The following is a 13,549-nucleotide window of genomic DNA, read 5'->3' on the forward strand; positions in this document are numbered from 1 at the left end:
TTTGTTTACAAATTTCATTATTAGCTGAGATGTGAACTTTTTGTTTACAAATTTACAATTGAGTATGCAAATGTATTAGCCTTGTAAAAACTAATATAAATACAAAATCTGAAGTGGATTCAGGCATTATTATCTGAGTTGTGAAATTTTTGTTTACAAATTTATACCTGAGTATGCAAATGTATTAACATTGTAAAAACTAATATAAATACAAATTCTGAAGTGGATTCAGGCATTATTATCTGAGTTGTGAACTTTTTATTTACAAATTTACAATTGAGTATGCAAATGTATTAGCCATGTAAAAACTAATATAAATACAAATTCTAGTAGTTAAATAAGCCTGGTTTCGGGACCTTTGATGTCGGTAAAAAGGGTAATAAAAATGCAATTAATGGATTAGCTGTCAAAATTAGAGTGGTTTATATAATAAAAATGCACTTAGTTAGGGGGAGATATGAACCTGTCATAAGAGGGGGTAATAAAGATGGAATAAATTAGGGTCAGTGCATGTAAAAGGACACTTGAGATCAAGTGTTCAAGGGGTTCCCACAGGGATATGGATACGAGTGCGAATGCAACTGAGCGATCCCGCTACCGATCCCGGATCGATGCACGTGCACCGACGACCCCTCACTTAGAGGGTGAGGCAATTGAAAAAGGGCGCACCGGGGAGATCCTGCACCGACAGGAGTGATCCTGACCCACACGTGTACGTTCACCCACTTAAGGCAATTGAAAAAGGGCGCACGGCGGCGGTCCTGCTCCGCCCGGATAAGGCAATTGAAAAAGGGCGCACGGCGGCGGTCCTGCTCCGCCCGGAGTGATCCTGAGCATCCCGTGTACGTTCACCCACGATCCTCGTTTGAAAAAGGGACAGGGTGTAAGTGAAGAAGGGCGCCAGACGTGAACGTTCAGACAACATCCTCACTTGATAAAGGGACGGGGTGTAAGTGAACAAGGGCGCCAGAGTCGAAACATGTTCCCACCCACGACTCAGGACTGTGATTTTGCCTGTGAGATACCTCACTTGATAAAGGTCACTTGTTTTCCCACTGAAGGACCGCTGGAAAGAGGATCAGAGCAGTCAAATTTTCCCACCCCCATCCCACCTACACTAGATCAAGTGCGTGCAACAACCTGCTCAATTAGCTCACCAAAGTAGGGATGGTGAAGGATGCACTTGTAACGGTTTCTCAACGAAGTTGGATCACACATCAAAAAAGGATGGAAAGGTTGGGAATGGACATCAAGTGTTTGTCCCACATTTTTCGTATTTGTTTGTTGATCTTTTTGTGGGTCTACGAAAAGACTAGTTGTGACTTAAGAATCACTTCTAGTTTGTGTCTCAACCGTCACCATCAACCGCCGCCGCAACCGCAACCGAAAAATTTCAAAGTGAAATAAAAATCAAGTGCAAAGTGTAAAAAAGTTTGTAAAATATAATTTACAAAATACACAAAAACGAAAAAAACCTTAAAAAAATTAATAACAAAAAACCAAACGTTTTTAAAAACAATCAAAAACAAACAAAACCAAAAACCTTAAAAAAAAATTAATATCAAAAAAACAAAAGTTTTTAAAAACAATCAAAAACGAACAAAACCAAAAATCTTAAAAAAATAATAACAAAAAACCAAAAGTTTTTAAAAACAAACAAATACAAAAATGTACGCCAACAACAACAACAACATCATCAACAACAACATGAATGCAATTTATTGCAACTCCTGCCAGCGGTACCTACCCCTATCCACTCAATGGCACAACCATGTGCGGACGGAGCAGCACAAATATTTTGCTACCCGACCCCTGGATGGGAGTGTAAAGCAAATCGTCGATGGATACAAGGGACGCATCCTTCAGTATATGTTCATAAATGAGGGAGCAGCTCTTAGGATTCCTGTTGAATTCCTAAATGAAGCGGGCCAAGCGCTGCTCCCTCATATCGAAAGAGTGCTATCGTTCCACACAGCTTCAAAAATAAATTTTGAACTGTTTGCAGAATACATGTTAATTAAAGAACATGAAACACAAGTGGAAATGAAATCGTTTCAGAGTAAGATGACTCTGCTTACGATTGGCTCAAATTTATCCGATTTATATAATTCCCACACTGAAGCCATTATTACGAAAATGGGTGAGTTCCAAGAGAAGGACAGTGGATGGACCCTAACACGCATAGTTAGGGTCGAGTTGAACATGATGCAATGTGTTCCTCTCAAGGGATCTGAGTATTTCGATCTCCCTCCCTCTCTTAAAAAACGCAGAGCATGCATCAATGTGCAGAACAGGGATGTTTTCTGCTTCAAGTGGGCAATAGTCTCAGCACTTAACCCCTTAAAAGAGAAAGGAGAAAGGTGCAATGCCTATGGTGTGGATATTAAATCACCAATTATCCACACCAATAATATAAAAATTGATTTTACTGGATTGACGTTCCCGATGAAAATAAAGAGCATTGACAATTTCGTGCTTCAAAACCCTCACATAAGTGTAAATGTGTTTGGGTATGATGAGGAGAAGGACAACGTATACGGTCCACTGTATTCAAATGGAATGGAAAAGGAGAATCATGTTAATATGCTTTTCCTCGATGGACCAACCCCCGATAATTATGGCCATTACCTGTGGATTAAAAATATGTCCGGGTAAGAAAAAACATAAATAAATCAAAAAAAAAAAAAAAAAATATATATATATGAAATAAATACATTTTTATGTCAATCCACTCATACATATACATACATTTTTGTTTTACAGACTTCTATCATCACAATTGGGAAAAAGCGGTGATAAGCGTTGGTTCTGCAACAAGTGCCTCTCATACTCAACAAATGAGGCCAGAGCTCAGCGCCATGCAGAAAGATGCACCAACATTGTGAGCGAAGCACCCAAGGAAGGAGATGTCATCAAATTCGACCATATTAACCGCCAGCTGGAGGTACCCTTTGCTGTGTATGCCGACTTCGAGTGTATACTCGAGCCCACAACGATAGATGTAAGTGAGAAGACGCAAATAGTAAATAAGCATATTCCGATTGCCTTCGGGTATTATATTAAGTGTTCATTTGACCCTGCCTTAGATAAATATGTTTCAAAGACAGGATCAAATGTCGGGCGCACTTTTGTAGATAGTTTAACGTCTGATTTGTCTGCTATTTACGAGAAGTACATGAATTATATAGTCCCCCTTCAAATGAGTGCACAGGATGCTTATGATTTTGATGAGGCCCTTAACTGCCACATATGTAAGGGAGTTTTAGGAAATGATAGAGTGAGAGATCACTGTCATTTTACTGGTCAATTTCGAGGGGCTGCACATAGCGAGTGTAACCTTAAGTATAAGACAGGAGATTTCATACCTGTTTTCTTTCACAATATGTCTAAATACGATGCTCATTTATTTGTGAAAGAACTCGGGGAGATTGAGGGTGAAATTAAAATAATTCCCTTGAATAAGGAGGTATATATTTCAATTTCAAAATATATTCCTATAGGAAAAAATAAATTAGAAATTAGATTTTTAGATACTATTCGTTTCATGCCCTCTAGCCTAGACAACCTTGCAGGAACTTTAAATGAAGGGGATTTCAAAGTTCTTCGAAATCAATTTCCAAATAGTACTGATTTTAGTTTGCTTCGTAGGAAAGGTGTATTTCCCTATGAATATTTAGATTCTGAGCGCAAGCTGATGGAAACTTGTCTCCCACCAAGGAGTGCATTTTTCAGCAAATTAACAGACTCAGAATGTTCTGAAGCTGATTATCTCCATGCAGTTCAGGTTTGGTCCCACTTCAAGTGTAAAACACTTAGAGATTATTTAGAGCTATATTTGAAGACAGACGTTTTGTTGCTGACAGATGTCTTTCAGAATTTTAGGGCTATCTGTAAAGGTATCTACGATCTCGATCCTGCCCATTATTATACAACTCCGGGCTTCTCATGGGATGCGATGTTGAAGACTACCAAAATATCCCTCGAGTTAATATCGGATATAGACATGATTTCATTTATTCAAAGTGGAATTCGGGGGGGTTTAGTTCAAAGTAGTCATCGATATACAAAAGCGAACCACAAATACCTCAAAGATTTCGATCCAACTAAGGAATCGGAATATTTGATGTATGTGGACGCGAACAATTTATATGGATGGGCAATGTCTGAACCACTCCCCTATGGCGATTTTAAATGGATGGAACCTTCAGAAATAGAATCATTTAATATTAATTCTATTTCTGAAAGTAGTGAGTATGGATACATTCTAGAGGTCGACTTGAAGTACCCATATGCACTTCACGACCAACACAATGACCTGCCTTTCTGTCCCGCAAATAGACGTCCTTCAAAAAAATCCAAGACTGCAAAGTTAATAGCGGATCTTTGCGATAAAAATAAATACATTATGCACTACAGAACTTTGCAGCAATGCTTACTTAAAGGATTGAAACTTGAAAAGATTCACAATATCCTTCGATTCAAGCAAAAACCCTGGCTTAAAGAATATATTGACATTAACACTGCACACAGGACTAGGGCTAAAAGTAACTTCGAAAAAGACTTGTATAAGCTTTTAAACAACAGCGTCTATGGTAAAACGATGGAAAACAGCTTAAAGCGCAAAGATATTCGGATAGTGACAGAATGGGAAGCTCCACCTGTGGGTCCAAAAGGTGGGCGTCCGAGATTATGTGCTAGGGACCTAATAGCTAAATCAAATTTTCACAGTGCAACTAAGTTTAGTGAAAACATGTACGCAATTCAAATGAATAGGTTGCATAACGTTTGTGATAAGCCAACATATCTAGGTTTTGTAGTGTTGGAGTTATCCAAATGGAAAATGTACGATTTTCACTACTCTTATATGAAACCAAAATTTCAAGATGCACTGAAATTAAACTATATGGATACAGATTCATTTATCTATTCCATAAAGACAGAGGATTTATATAAGGACATTCGAGATGATATTCAATTAAAATTTGATACATCTGAATACCCTGATGAATTGGCTAGGCAATATGGTTTTCCGCAGTGTATCAAGAAGCGCTTAGGGTACTTTAAGGATGAGCTGCATGGCAGGCCAATGACAGAGTTTGTGGGTCTAAGGTCTAAGATGTACGCCTATACAGCGTCAAGTGCAGGTAGCGAGCCCGAAAAATGTGTCAAAAAAAATAAGGGCGTGAAGCGAAGTGCCTTGGAGAAAATTACATTCGAGAAATATAAAAATTGTTTGTTCACAGGACAACAAGAAAGTGATAGCATGTATTTGTTTCGGTCTAGGGGGCATGAAATTAATACATACAAAATTACAAAAATTACATTAGATAATAACGATGACAAGAGGCTAATATGTGAAGACGGAATTGCCACAAAAGCGATAGGACACTATTCGACAAGAGAAGGGGAACTTATGGGGTGTATCTCATCTCTAGCAGACAGAGCACGGGGGTTAAATAATGAAACTCTTGCGATAATGAGTGAAAGAAAGAGAGAAGACTTAAAAAGAAAGTTGGAGGAAACAAACAGTGCGCTCGACGAATATGAACGAGATTTAATTTGGCATTATATTAAAATAGCTAAACTAGAAAATCCAGAATTTGTGATATAAAATATAAATTCAAATTTGTAAATAAAACATTGTATTTAAGTTTTAAACTAAAATAATTTATTCAAAATGTTTAGATCTAAGATTAAAATATAATGTATAATGTAAAGTTAAAATTAAAAATAAATAAAAATTAAAAAAATAAAATTACAAAATTTCAGATGTATTTATCCAGCTGTCGTCACTTTTCGGGAAGCCCAACCAACGTACGAGTGCTCTTTTGCATTGTCTTTTAAGTACTTTTTCAACTAGATATGTGTTGGGAAATCGGGTTTTTTTCAGCTCTTCCTTATAGAATCCGCCTTTTACGGGATTTCCATTCAAGTCCTTTAATAGGTATGTTACCGGATAAGTGTTTTGAATTTTGTATATTGTAAAAATTTCAACATTCCAATTCGGAGTAAATCCTTTTTCAAAAACTCCCTTATATTTCGAAATTCGAACATTGTCACCAGTTTTCAGTTTGCTACCTGCAAACATTTTGATATTATTGTACACAGTTTGCAAGATATGCCTCTCATTCTCGGCGTTTACTTCTACGGGAGCCATTTTTATAGTCCTGTGTACTTTATTGTTGTAAAAGTTAATTAAGGCTTGATACATATCGATCCATTTATAGGTCCCATTGTAAGAAAACTCCTTCCACATTAGTTCTTTTAATGTCCTGTTGAATCGTTCCACAATGGAAGCCTTTAGAGTACTAAATGTCGAATAATGATTTATTTCATAACGATTCATCAACGACTTAAATTGTATGTTAAAAAACTCTTTACCGTCATCTGTTTGTAGATGCTTAGGTACTCCATACCCAGAGTTGAAAATTTTTTCCATTGCTTCAGAAACATGTGAAGCAGTCTTAGACTTAAGTGCTTCGCCAAAGGCGAGCTTTGAGAAGGTGTCAATAACTGTAAGAAGGTAGCGATATCCCTTATTCGTGGGAGAGTACTTTTGCATATCCACCAAGTCAGCCTGCCATAACCAATTTATTCCCTTTGTAATAACTCTCCGACGTAGAAAATGTTTTCGTGCAGGAGCATGTAATTCATTAATAATACCCCGTCTACTCATTTTCACACAAGTTACTTAGAATATCCTTTTTTTTCAATAATACTTGAAATAATAACCTCAAGTCTGTCTAAACGATCCTCAATATCGGTGGCCCTCACATCAGGAATACTAATAATTAACTCCTCTTGATGTGACATTAGCGATGCTCTTATATCGAGTATAGCCTTGTCAACATATTCTTTAATGACTAAGTCCGAATTCTCTATTGGAAAGTCTCCATTTTTTAAGCGCCTTCGCTGAATATTAAAGTTTCCATCCGTATCTATGAAGAGTCCTGTCCCAGATTTTTCATATCGTTTTAAATTAGTGTTCTGCTTGTCATGTAAAAAACGTCCAAACTTGTCAACGGACATTATGATTATAATCTTATTTGATAATGTTTCATAATTATATACTTAATTAGAATATAATTTTAGCCTCTCTTAGTTCCTCAATTATCGATGTAATCTCATTATTGTGGTTTTGATTGCCTGCTGATTCCGATGCTATTAAGAGCTGAAGTCGTTCCACTAATTCATTTGGATCGTTCCAGTAGATTAATTTAGGCTTATTCATCTCAAGTGTCATGAAACCAGACCCACTTATTATTTCTTTTTTCCCTTTGGGTGTAGATTCGGCGACGGGTACCTTAGCTAAAAGTGGTTTAATAATTTTCGAATATTTCAATGCTCTCGTTCCTTTCACTTGTCCATTTGGTTGAAAATTTCTTCGATACACATTTGTTTTTATTAATATTTCTCGATATATTTCCAGGTCATCTGCATTATAATTATTTGGGAGGTGGTGACATATTAAAGAATATAATCCGCTTGTGAGTCGCCAGTTTTGACCATCATCAAATTCAATTATATTGTTGGTTACATTTATTTTGTTATTTCCCAACATTAATTGCCCAGCTTCATTTTTGTATGGTCCATATGTCTTATCCAAAATTCGTTCTCGTGCCAGTTCACTAACATTAAAATTTTTCGGGCTCTCTTCAAACAGAGGTTGAGTTGCTATCAATGGAGATGAATTGAGGGAGGATTGCCTTGATAATACACTTGGTGCGTGGAGAGACGTTTGGCTTGATATTGCAGGTGATTTATTTAAGTGGTGATCGGGTGGTGTGAATGAAAAATCATCGTCTATTGCGGGTTGGGAGTAAAATTGATCATCATCATCATCATCATCATCTCTATTATCATTGCGAGTATTCTCATAATCATCTTCTTCAGCACTTTTCAACCTCCAATCCGATAGATTGTATTCATCTTCTTCAGCATTTGAATTTTTGTTAGGCGCAGTATAAAATGTAAGTTTCCTCTTTTTCATATGCGGAGTTTTATTTTCAATCTCCATCTTAGTTTTATCATATTGGTTCTCTTTGTGTTTATTGTACTCAATTTTTTTGGTATGATTAACAAGTTCATTTAGCGGTTCAGTTATCGGCTTAAATGTTTCTTCTAAACCCATAGTATTCTGACTTTTAAATTGTTTTAGCTCAAAAAAATTTTTTTTTAAAGCATTTCGAGTTTTATTCAATTGTGATAAAATATTTTGGTTCATTGTGATGAAATTTTAGAATGTTTCAATCGAAAGAACAATACTGGTTATATCTGTCTCGGAGTCCGGTATGCACTGAGAAATAATTAATAAATCATGATCATATATACCTAATCTGATAAACCGACCTGATAATTAGACCTGATCTGTTTACCAGGTCTGATAAACCGTATCAGGTCTGATAAACCGACCTGATAATCAGACCTGATCTGTTTACCAGGTCTGATAAACCGTATCAGGTCTGATAAACCGACCTGATAATCAGACCTGATCTGTTTACCAGGTCTGATAAACCGTATCAGGTCTGATAAACCGACCTGATAATCAGACCTGATCTGTTTACCAGGTCTGATAAACCGTATCAGGTCTGATAAACCGACCTGATAATCAGACCTGATCTGTTTATCAGGTCTGTTTTCATTTTTTAACTGAAATATAAAGGCTGAAAAAAAAAATAAATTTCCCAAGTCCCTTTTCCCAATTAAAAATTTGTAATATTTTTTATATATATAAAATTTTTTTTTTATTTATTATTTTTTTTTTTTTTCATTTTTAATCTGAAATATAAAAGCTGAAAAAGAATTTTCCCAAGTCCCTTTTCCCAATAAAAAATTTGTAATATTTTTTATATATATATAAAATTTTTTTTTTTTTATTTAATTATTTTTGTTTTCATTTTTTAACTGAAATATAAAGGCTGAAAAAGAATTTTCCCAAGTCCCTTTTCCCAATAAAAAAATTTGTAATTTTTTTTTAATTTTAATTTTTTTTTTATTATTTATTGAAATTTGTACTTAAATCTATTATAACGTTCCCATCCTTCAGCTTTTGGAGAGAATACGACCCTGAAGAAATGTTTTGGATTACCTCATCACTAAGGTGCGAGAACCTCTCCGGGAGGAATACATTCCTTGTATCCAGTTCCACCATAATATTGGTGCCGTACCTTCCCGTCACCCGCCTGGCCGAATAAATATGAAAGGGTATATTTATTGGCAGCTTGTGAAAGGTAAACTTCCTTTTCACTCTGCAGGCGTTGAAGGCCTGCATCTGAGGGTCTTCCTCAATATCCCTCAAAAGGGCATCGATGTCCTCCTGCGTGACCCCAGTGGGGAGGTTGGAGGCGGTTGAGTTGGAGCTGGTGGAGCTGGTGGAGCTGGATGCGTTGTTGGAGTCGGTGGAGCTGGCGGAGCTGGTAGAGCTGGTGGAGCTGGTAGAGCTGGTGGAGCTGGTAGAGCTGGTGGTGGTGGTGGTGAACTGGTTCATGATGCTGCTGTTGCTGCTACTGTTGTTGCTGCTGATGCTGGTGGCTGAATGATATTTTTCCTAGACGAGGTCCCTGAATTTATACCCGCCAAGGAGCATATTTCTCCTCCCACTGCTATCCACTTGTACTATGGTATTCGGTCTCAAGGGATAGAACGTCTAGCTTTGTAAAAGGTCAAAGTGTCCACTTCATGTGAAGTGGTTACGAAGGGTATGGGAAGAATTACAGTCTAGCAAAAATTTAAGGCATAAATGCCCACAGTTAAAAGTACCAAATTTTTGGAAACGCTGATAATTATATCTTATTTTTTCCCCTAAATATCTAATTATTTCTAAAGGCGGCTGCAAGTTACCAAAACTGTCAAAGTAGTACGAGTCTGATCCTTTCTTATAATACGCCACCCAATGCGTTCCTTCTGATGATGAGTCTGCTAAATTTATTATTCCACACTCGGAATAATGTGGTACTTTGGGTATCTCATCTCTCATATAAACCCCCCGAAAATGTGGAATATTTTTAAAGGCAAACTTCAATATATCAAAATTGGAAAGTGCTCTCTTGGGTAGCTCATTTAATAGTTTTTTTGTTTATTATTATTTTTTGAAAATGATATGCCATAGCCTTTCTTGTATGGTTGCAGGTACAAGCCTTTACCCAACGATACAGATTCCATTTTTCTGTTATGTCTCTGGTTTTCCTCAAGTTGTGCCTTTGCCATCTTTGCATTGTTAATTGATTTTACAATTGCAGCGCTACCTGACGCTAAACTACCCACAGCGCTAAGGGCTGTTAAAATAGGTACCAATGGTAAAAAACCACCAACTTTTGGAACTGCTATTACCCGTGGAATTACAACATTTTTCTTACATCCCATTGATTTCGATACTGCACTGCGTGCCACTTTAACAGCATTCAATATGTCAAGTGGCTTATGCTTTCGCAATTCGGTGGTTGCCTTTTTGATGATTGATGCAAGAGATTTTTTCACCACTTTCTTTTTCTGTTGCTTTGCTCCCATACCAAATTTCTTTTTTAGCTTCATCATGTTTGTAACAAAATATGATGCAGCCCTCTCACTAATGCTGCTATCCGCTGCTTTTACTCGATCCCAAGCCCTATCAATTAAAATCGAGTCTGCTTTATGACGTTCCCCCAAATCCTTTGTATTTGAATATGCTATATCGTGTTCCCTACAAGCTTCGTCTAAGCCGTTGATCCCCCGATCACCGCGAGCTAATCGTTTCTCTAGCTTCGTACCAGGTCCACAGTAATTATACCCAGGTATATGAGCCTCAAAGGGAAGAGTGTTTATTAAATTATTTATGAGACCTGTACCCTGTTTGACATTTGATTTATGACTGGTAATATTATAAAAATGTTTACCCATTTTATATCAACCTCAATTAACGACTGGTTGTCTTTGAATGAAGTACATATCTCTAAAACATGCGTTTATTAAGACAAAATAAAAAAATCATAGTAAAAAACATTGAAAGTGGTGGTGATGGGGAGAGTAAACATCGGCGTCACAGTTCACTGCTCCCAAACACGATCAGAGCTTTGGTGGTAGGTCCGTCCAATAGCGGAAAAACTAATGTGATGATTGCCTTAATCGAGGACCCAAACGGCCTGAAATTCGAAAATATATACGTGTATTCAAAGAGTTTATATCAACCGAAATATGAGTATTTGGAAAAACTTGTAAAACCAATACGAGGAATGGGATATTATACATTTTCAGCGAATGACAGCGTTTTGTCACCAGAGGAAGCTAAAAACAATTCCATCATGGTGTTTGATGACGTAGCGTGTGAAAAGCAAACTGCTATTCGCAATTATTTTTGTATGGGGCGACATAGAAATATTGATTCATTCTATTTATGTCAAACGTATACACATATTCCAAAACATTTAATACGAGATAATGCAAATTTTATTATAATGTTTAAGCAGGACGATATGAACCTTCGTCACATATATCGAGATCATGTTCATTTTGATATGAATTTTGAAACATTCATGGAAATTTCACGAAAGTGTTGGGACGATAAATTTGGATTTCTTGTAATCTTTAAAGACGATGATATGAAAGCTGGACGATATAGAAAAGGATTCGATCAATTTATTATACTTGAATAAATAATAATGATAATATAAATATAATAATATTATTGTGAATAAAGTCAGTTCAGACTCAAGCATCATAATGACTACATCATTGACAATAGCTCTAAATGGGAATACATCTGTACTTAGCGAGAATTTTTTCCCACAAATTGAGCTAAAACGTAATTATGAATGTGCTCTAATTGATTTTTATACATTCAATTCTATACCGAATGTTGATAAGGGGAACAACTTATTTCATATTGGGAACAAAGTCATTGAAATACCAATTGGCTCATATGAGTTTGATGATATTTCAAAATATATTATTAATAAGCTCAAGGAGTATGAGCTTCAAGACAGTATAAAAATAGAGTGTAATATCAACACTTTACAAGTTCAAGTAATTACTAAAAATGAGACCGTATATTTTAATCATGAACGATCAATTGGTCGTTTATTCGGATTTAATAAACGAAAATTAAGACCACATGAGAAAGAAGTTTACATCTCGGATAATCCCGTCAATATTTTAAAAATAAATTCTGTTAGATTGGAATGCAACATTATAAGCGGGTCATATGTAGGGAATAAATCAAATCATGTGCTTCATGAATTTGGAATCAATGTCCCCCCTGGATATAAAATGAACATAACACCACGAAATTTGATTTATTTGCCTGTGAACACCAGAGAAATAAGCACACTAGAAATACGGATAACTGATCAGGACGGAGATTTAGTTAATTTGCGTGGAGAAACTGTATCAATCCGTCTCCACTTACGACCGACAGAATGATTATTTACAATAAAAGGGGTACTCATCGATCCTTTGATAACATTATCAAATCTAAAGCTGAAGTGAAAGCACCATCATCTTCACATCAACGCCCGGCCCTCACATTAAAAAATAAATTGATTTTGAAATCGTTGGGATTTAATATTAAATAAAGTTTATCAACTAATATTCAAATGAATGAGATCTTTTATGTCCAGGAAAAGCCTGCTAACGATGAATCTATTATTAAAAAAGAGTTTCATTCATATTATCAATATCAGCAGAACTTCAAAGCAAATGATGAAGTACGGATCAGTTTGCAAAACCAAGATTTGTATGTCCTTCCATGTGAAAGTTTTCTCCATTTTGAAGGAACGCTTAGCAAAATTATTGACTCAAATACAGGAACGACTAGTACAAATGGCGTTAGCGGTTTGCTCAAAAATAATTGTATGGCCTATTTTCTGGATGAAATAAGATATGAGTTGAATGGCTGTGAATTGGATAGGACGCGTTTTACTGGAATAACAACGACTATTAAGAACTTTCTCTCAGTCGGCCAACAGGAAGGAGCGGCTTATCGCAATGCGGGGTGGAGTGGCGGGGACAATATCCCTTCTGGAGGACATTTCAGTTTTTCTGTACCTTTAAAAATGTTGATGGGGTTCGCTGAAGACTATAAGAAAGTCGTCTTAAACTGTAAACATGAGCTCGTTCTGTTAGTTACGAAAAACCCTGATGATATGTTTGTGAAAAATGTTGATGTAAAAATCCATAACATTGCTATAAATAGTATAAGTTGGAAGATCCCCCACATCGTTCCAAGTGACAGTGCTAAAATTAAAATGTTTAATGTAGTAAAGAGTGGAGCTAGCCTCCCACTCGCATTCCGGAGTTGGGATTGTTATATAAATCCGACATTGGTTCAGGGAACACATCATATATGGAATGTCAAGATGTCTGCAAACAGAGAACGTCCACGTTTTGCTGTTATTGCATTTACATTGAATGGAGAACTAATTACAAACAATTTGAGAAATGCAAAGGTATATCTTAATTCTGAAGTATATCCCTATGAGGATTTGAATGTTAAATATAATGAGAATCGGTTTGCTGTCTTGTATGACATGTATACAAAATTTCAAGAGAGCTATTACAATCGAGAACCCCGAGCTCT

General features: G+C 36.3%; 1 long non-coding RNA gene across 1 annotated transcript; it reads right to left on the reverse strand.

Annotated features, from left to right (window-relative positions):
* Positions 1–12,473: 12,473 nt before the first annotated feature.
* On the reverse strand, positions 12,474–13,133 carry LOC138929495 (uncharacterized). Its single transcript, XR_011445784.1, has 3 exons — positions 13,100–13,133; positions 12,893–13,048; positions 12,474–12,836 (listed from the first exon to the last, which is right to left on the reverse strand). It is a non-coding gene; the product is annotated as an uncharacterized lncRNA (long non-coding RNA).
* Between the last annotated feature and the right edge of the window lie 416 nt (positions 13,134–13,549).

The sequence above is a fragment of the Drosophila kikkawai genome, unplaced genomic scaffold (genome assembly GCF_030179895.1).
Source record: "Drosophila kikkawai strain 14028-0561.14 unplaced genomic scaffold, DkikHiC1v2 scaffold_247, whole genome shotgun sequence".
NCBI lineage: Eukaryota > Metazoa > Arthropoda > Insecta > Diptera > Drosophilidae > Drosophila > Drosophila kikkawai.